Raw genomic sequence first — 6,236 nt, forward strand, 5'->3', positions numbered from 1 at the left:
GATTTTCAAACTATTCTAATTAGTTTTAGAAAGGTATTTTATTTTTAGAAATAAAAAAGTATAATTTGTTTTTATTTCTCGTCTCTTTCAACATATTTGGCTTGTAAAGTGTTTATACAATCAATAACTTATTTGAGATATCTAATTTTGTCTATTTTTAGATCTAATGAAGTAATCTTGTCTTACACGATAACTAAAAATCTTAAAACATACTAAACCAGAAAAAATAAAAGTTACTTAATTTAACATATTAGGATTAACTACTGCTGTTTAACTACTATAGATACTTTAAAATATTTACACATCAAAATATGTATTTATAGTAAAATTATAATACTAAAATACTATTTATTCTACAAATTTGATAGAAATATTTTGTGTTTACTAGTTCGTTTTTATATTCGTATGGTTGTTTGAAAAAAAAAAAACTAATTTTTAAGTAATTTTAACAACAATTAATTGCCAAATAAACAACTAGACTCTCAGAGCATAAGTAAAAAAAGTATTTTTGCACAAGTATTTTCAAAGCTAAAAATAGGGCGCACGCTACTTGTGTCTGCTCTGCGGGCTGTACATTGCACATCCCTCAACTATGATTATGTTTAACTAGTAGTTAAATAAAGCTGAATAAATAGTTTATGTTTTATTGCTTTCAAAACTTTTAATAGGATAGGGCAGGGGCGACACGTTGGGAGGGGTATTGTAGCAGTTGCGCCACCTAAAAAAACAAAGAATAAAAACTATTTTAACGTCTTACCCTTGTTTTTGAAGTTGCCTTCGCATAAGAATTTAAATTAGTGTATAACCATTTTGCTCAAAAATCAGCGCATTTTCTGTAAAATTTTGTGCGTTTCAGTAGAAATGAATAACGCCAATATACAATTTGAGCATAAATTTAGAATGCTCTTTTAAAAATACCCTATAACAGAACAAGTTTAAGTACCTATGTAATAATGTAAACTCAAGCTAGTTTAAACAGAAAACAAAACAACTGTAAACATTACTTATATTGGTTATTATGTGAAAAGTTCAAACAAATTAGTAAAAAAATCTTTAATAAAAACTAGAAAAATTTAATATATTTCATTAGTGTTAAAGCATAAGAATACACAATTATGAAGATCAAAAAACATATTGAAATTTGACTTATTTTAATTAATTTCAAAACTTAAATCAACCTTATCATGAAACACATTCAGGAAAGAGTTCTCTTCTTAAATTTTAAATGTAATGCAAAAGTCAAGCAATTAATTTTCATCATATGTAGTTTCAAATAGTTTAAATTAGTTAATGATAATTTTCTCTATTGAAAATTATAATATCATAATCATGTAAATTGATTAAATGACAATTTTAATTCAGACAATTCAAATTCTAAAAAGGAATTTAAAGGGCCACAACTTAAAAAGCATTATATACTTGAAAAAAAAATATGTATGTTGGTTTTATAAATATCAAGCCATTTTTTATTTAGTAAAATATCAAATATTTTTAAGATATTAATAAAATAATAAAAATAAGTATTCATAAAACTAATTTTAGCAATATCGAAAAAAAATATTTAATATTTTACAAAATGAAAAATATGGCTTGCAGATATTAATAAGACCTACATACATTTTTTTTCAAGTATGTACTACTTTTTAAGTTGTGTCCTTTAACTTTTTTTTAGAATTTGAGTTTTCGTGCACCCATGTAAATTAGACCTACATAAACTTTTCTTATTTAAAAGTATAAATTACTTTTTCTGATATTATTTTAAAAAGTTTTAAAACTTACAAAAGTATAGATATTTTAAGTAATTATATAAATATATAGTATAAATATTGTTATCATCATTTGTTAAAGATTTAGATCTTTTCATATTTTTCTAATTTAATTTTTCTATAAAGGTGTGGCCCCTAAAAGTTTGTTAGACTACAATTTTGTAGATTTCTATGATTAGCTAATCAAAATGTTATTAAAATACAAGTTTAGAAATGTTATGTTTACAAACAAGTTAACAAATATAAGAGTTTTGTGAAGAAAAGATTAAAATTTAAAGTACGATAAGTAAAAAAAGGAAAATAAAATAAAGATTAATAAATGCTTTTTTTAATTAATATAAGTAAATAAGATTCAAGTTATCAAATGAGTATTTTTTGGCACCACTGACAAAAATACTACACACCGCCACTGGAATAGGGTGGACAACAAGGATAGAATCCGGCCCGCGATAAAGTTTATTATGATGAATATTCTGATAGTCATTGACAAGACGTTAAAAGGTATCCAAGAGGTGTGCAACTCGATAACCTAAAGGTCCTAGGACCAAATAATTTAAGCGTCGTTTTTGTCGTTATATATATTAGTACAAAACAAAAAAAAATTAAAAATAAACATTAATTAACTTAAAAACTTCAAACTTATTTTTGCACTAGATAAATGAATTACGTAAATCTCATTTTTAAACTTTTTTATTAGGGAAAATACAACTCAAACGATGCACTATAAAACAAATCATATATATTACAAGAACTGTACAAATTAATCAATTATTAAAACATAGGTAAAATCAATGTAAGTAAATTTCTATCAACAAAAAATGGTCTTAACTAAATGAATCAATAGTGTAACTATTTTTTTTAATTTTTACACAACTTAGGCTCGTTTAAATTTATTAAAATGGCTTCAAGACTGATTTATTCTAAAATATTAGAACATTAACTCATATTTAGAAATTTCGAAATTACTTCAATGATTGTTTACTAGACGCTCACCCATCGATGGTCTTTTTAATGCAATTCTAATGCTATGTTCTTTTTGTCTAGCTAATGTACAAGATGATATATTTTGGCACTCAATATTTTATTCTTGTTTTTAGATGTTTGGAATTTTTCTAAATGTAGCTACTTTCGCAGTATCATTTAGATATGTAGAAAACAACCATTTTTTTTGCTTTGAAAATAGTACTTAAGTAAAAGAGCATGATACAAATTAAATTTCAAGTAAACTCTTGTACTAACTTAATGTTTAACTTGCAATAGTCTAAAGCTTAGACAAATTAATACTTGTTTTTAGTATATTCTAAAAAGAAAAGAGGCCCGTGAAAGCATATGTCGAACAAACCTGGCCAGCGAAAGTATATATTAAAATCCGTTAGTACGAAATAATGTAATATCAGATCTAGCGACTAGGGAATTTGCCTAAGCCTAAAATAGAAAATTGTAAAAATACACTAAAACTCATTGGTTGATTTATGCAAAAAATCATTAAAACAGTATAGAAAAAAAATACTTCATGAAAAAAAGAGTAAGGGCAAAACTACTATCAATAAATATGCTCCTTTTGGTCAAATTAACGAAAAAATATTCCAATAGAGTAGAGATTGAAAATTTATTTTTTGATTTTTCATTAAACACTTTTGTAACCTCAACAGTAGAGAAAAAATATTTATAAATATTTGTTAGCATCAATTATTTTTAATTTGTAAAACTATATAAAATATTCTTATGCTTTTTACTTGTATTGTTTTGTTTTCAGTGAGCTTTTTGCTACAACTGCATTGTGATTGTTTTTTTTTCAACATAATTATTTTGTTTTTACAAAAAATACGACTTGCTTGCTCTTTTCAGTTGATTAAGTTCAAATCTGACAGAATTTATATATCTTTTTCAGATCCAGATTTAGTAGTTTACTTATATGAAACAAAGTAGTTTGATTAAGGTAGTCGAAAAAAATCGTTTTATTTAAATTTATTGCTTTTTGGGCATTTTTGAGTTAAAAAACAATGGGAAGCTAAAAAGTTCTAGTTAAGCAGAAATTTTCAAGTCTGATTTATATAAAAGTTATAAGTTTTTAAAATGTTTCTTCTTAAATTTATAATTGTTGGTTTAAAGAATAAATCATGTATACTTTTGTTTTTACAGTACATTGATTAAAAGCATCATATTTTACATATGTAGCACAGAGGTCGATAAACTTTGGCCAGAAAACTATAAAAATGCGGCCCGTGAGCATGTTTTTTTCAATAGTATGCAGCCCGCGAGAATGTAAACGCTATTAGCTAAACAAAACCAAATTTTGGTTTGATTATATTCATGAAAAACTATAGTTTAATTAAACGCTGTTTTTATTTTATTAATACTATTTTTAAATCATAGAAAAAAACTATTTGGGCTTAAAAATGTATAAAAGACAGATCGGCATTTAGCAGTATTTTTTCTCAGTTTTTTTTTTGTTCTACAATAACAACTGAGGTAGGAGACCAAAGATTTTTGATTTTTAATACTACTGTAACTTAGATTCTGAAAGTATAAGTTTAATTGAACAACATTGTACCTTGCTTTGCAAAAAAAGCTCACAAAACTACTTTTTACTACCAAATCAAGCAAAAATACCATGTTTGTGATTTTTAAGGTTTAAACACAAAGCTATCTTTAATTAATTATATTTATAAACTGTTCGTCATATGTCATGGTTACTGTACAAAAATTTTTTAGCAAAACTAAACAGAAACACGTAGAAAAAATTGTAAATCACAGAATATCTAACAGTTTTGTTCATAAATATAAATATTTCAATATATTTTCATAGTTTATCAATTTTTTCTGTTTTGTTTGCTAAAAATGACATTTTCTGTATATTTTAAACCATTAAATGTGTTAAACTGTACAAAAATATTTTATTTTACATAAGTTTGTGTTACTGTGTAGCCTTAAAAAGGAAAAAAATAAAAATCAATAGTATAGAGTTGTTGGTAAGATTTAATGTTAGGCGAATTAGTTTCGTAAACCTTTACTTATTGTAGAGCAAATAATTTTAAATGACAAAGTTGTTTAAGAAGAATTGATAACTTACACCGATTTTTGTTTTTTAAAGTAAGTTATTTGCCTGGAAAGAAGCCTAACTTTATTAAACTATTGTAGTTTTTGTCTTAATAATTGATAAAAAATTATAATATTTAGGGCTGCTATACACTCAATAGGGTGGTAATTTATCATGTAAAATCTTGAGTATGAAACTTAGGCAAAACTTAGTAATCAAGAGATGCTGCAAGATTTTAACGTCCTACCCTGGACAAGACGTTAAAAGGTATCCGTGGTGTGCGAATCAAAATTCTAAAGGTTCTTTGTGCACCAGGTCCTAAGACCGAAAATTTTGAGCGTTTTTTTTTCTGTTCAAAAAACTTTAATAAATCGCATTACAGTCACTTAAAAAATCAAGGGTTGCTACTCGGTGAAGTTACTTAAGGAATCAAAGGATGCTGCACATTAAAGTTACTTTAGAGATTAAGAAATGCAGCACATTTTTTGAGTTACCTTTAAAACATACTGTAGTTTATTATTCGAACATTTAACTACATAAATATAGTAGGCAGGCTAGTCGAGTTCTATTAGTCGCAGTTCGATGAGATCAATAATCTAATTGTTATTCTTGTTTTGTAATAGATATTGATAAATTCATATGGATTGTAAGTCGAACGTCTGAACAACTTAACCAGTACACTAGTTTTTGTACAACTAAACTGTTTTCTATATTTTAGAGCTAGAATCATTACTTATTAATAGCATTGAATTAACCGTGTCTGAACAACACGTCTCGATGAATCCGAAGCTCGAACCTCTACGTAATTACCACAATTTCCTGCTCCGTTGACAAACAAGCTGGCTAGATTTGCTAGATTAGCTAGGTGCTGCTGCACATTATCTTGAGTTTCCTCAATATGTAATTTATTATTCAAAAACTTTACTAGTTCATTCCATATTGCGCAGTATTCGAGTAAAAATATTCGACTATTATGCTTGAAATTTTTTGTCTAGCTAAGTATTTGATCAATAAATTGCACTTTATATTAAGGTAAATCAAAAAAATGTGCAATAAGTTTTGAGTTCTTAAAGTGCATTATCGGTTGAGTCATTAAGTAACTTTATTGTGCAGCCTTGTAATTTCTTGCCTTGCTTTTATACTACTTAATTTATATCTAAAATTGGTCGATTTCGGCTATTTTGAGAGTGCTGGTTGAAATCTAGGACTATTCCAAACATTTAAAAATTTTTTTCAACTTCGTTTAATTTGTAACAAAATAGTTATATTTTTTTAAAATTTGAACAGAAAACTTGACAGAATTGATGATTTGCACACTAAAGTTGAAAAAAGTATATACAATAATTAAACTAAACAATATATCATAAATTAAATGCAACCCTACAAGAAAATGTTTGATATTAATATTTAAAAAGTTCTCGAGTTGTAAA

This window comes from Thalia democratica, chromosome 4, assembly GCF_965202585.1.
Source record: "Thalia democratica chromosome 4, ktThaDemo2.hap1.1, whole genome shotgun sequence".
NCBI lineage: Eukaryota > Metazoa > Chordata > Thaliacea > Salpida > Salpidae > Thalia > Thalia democratica.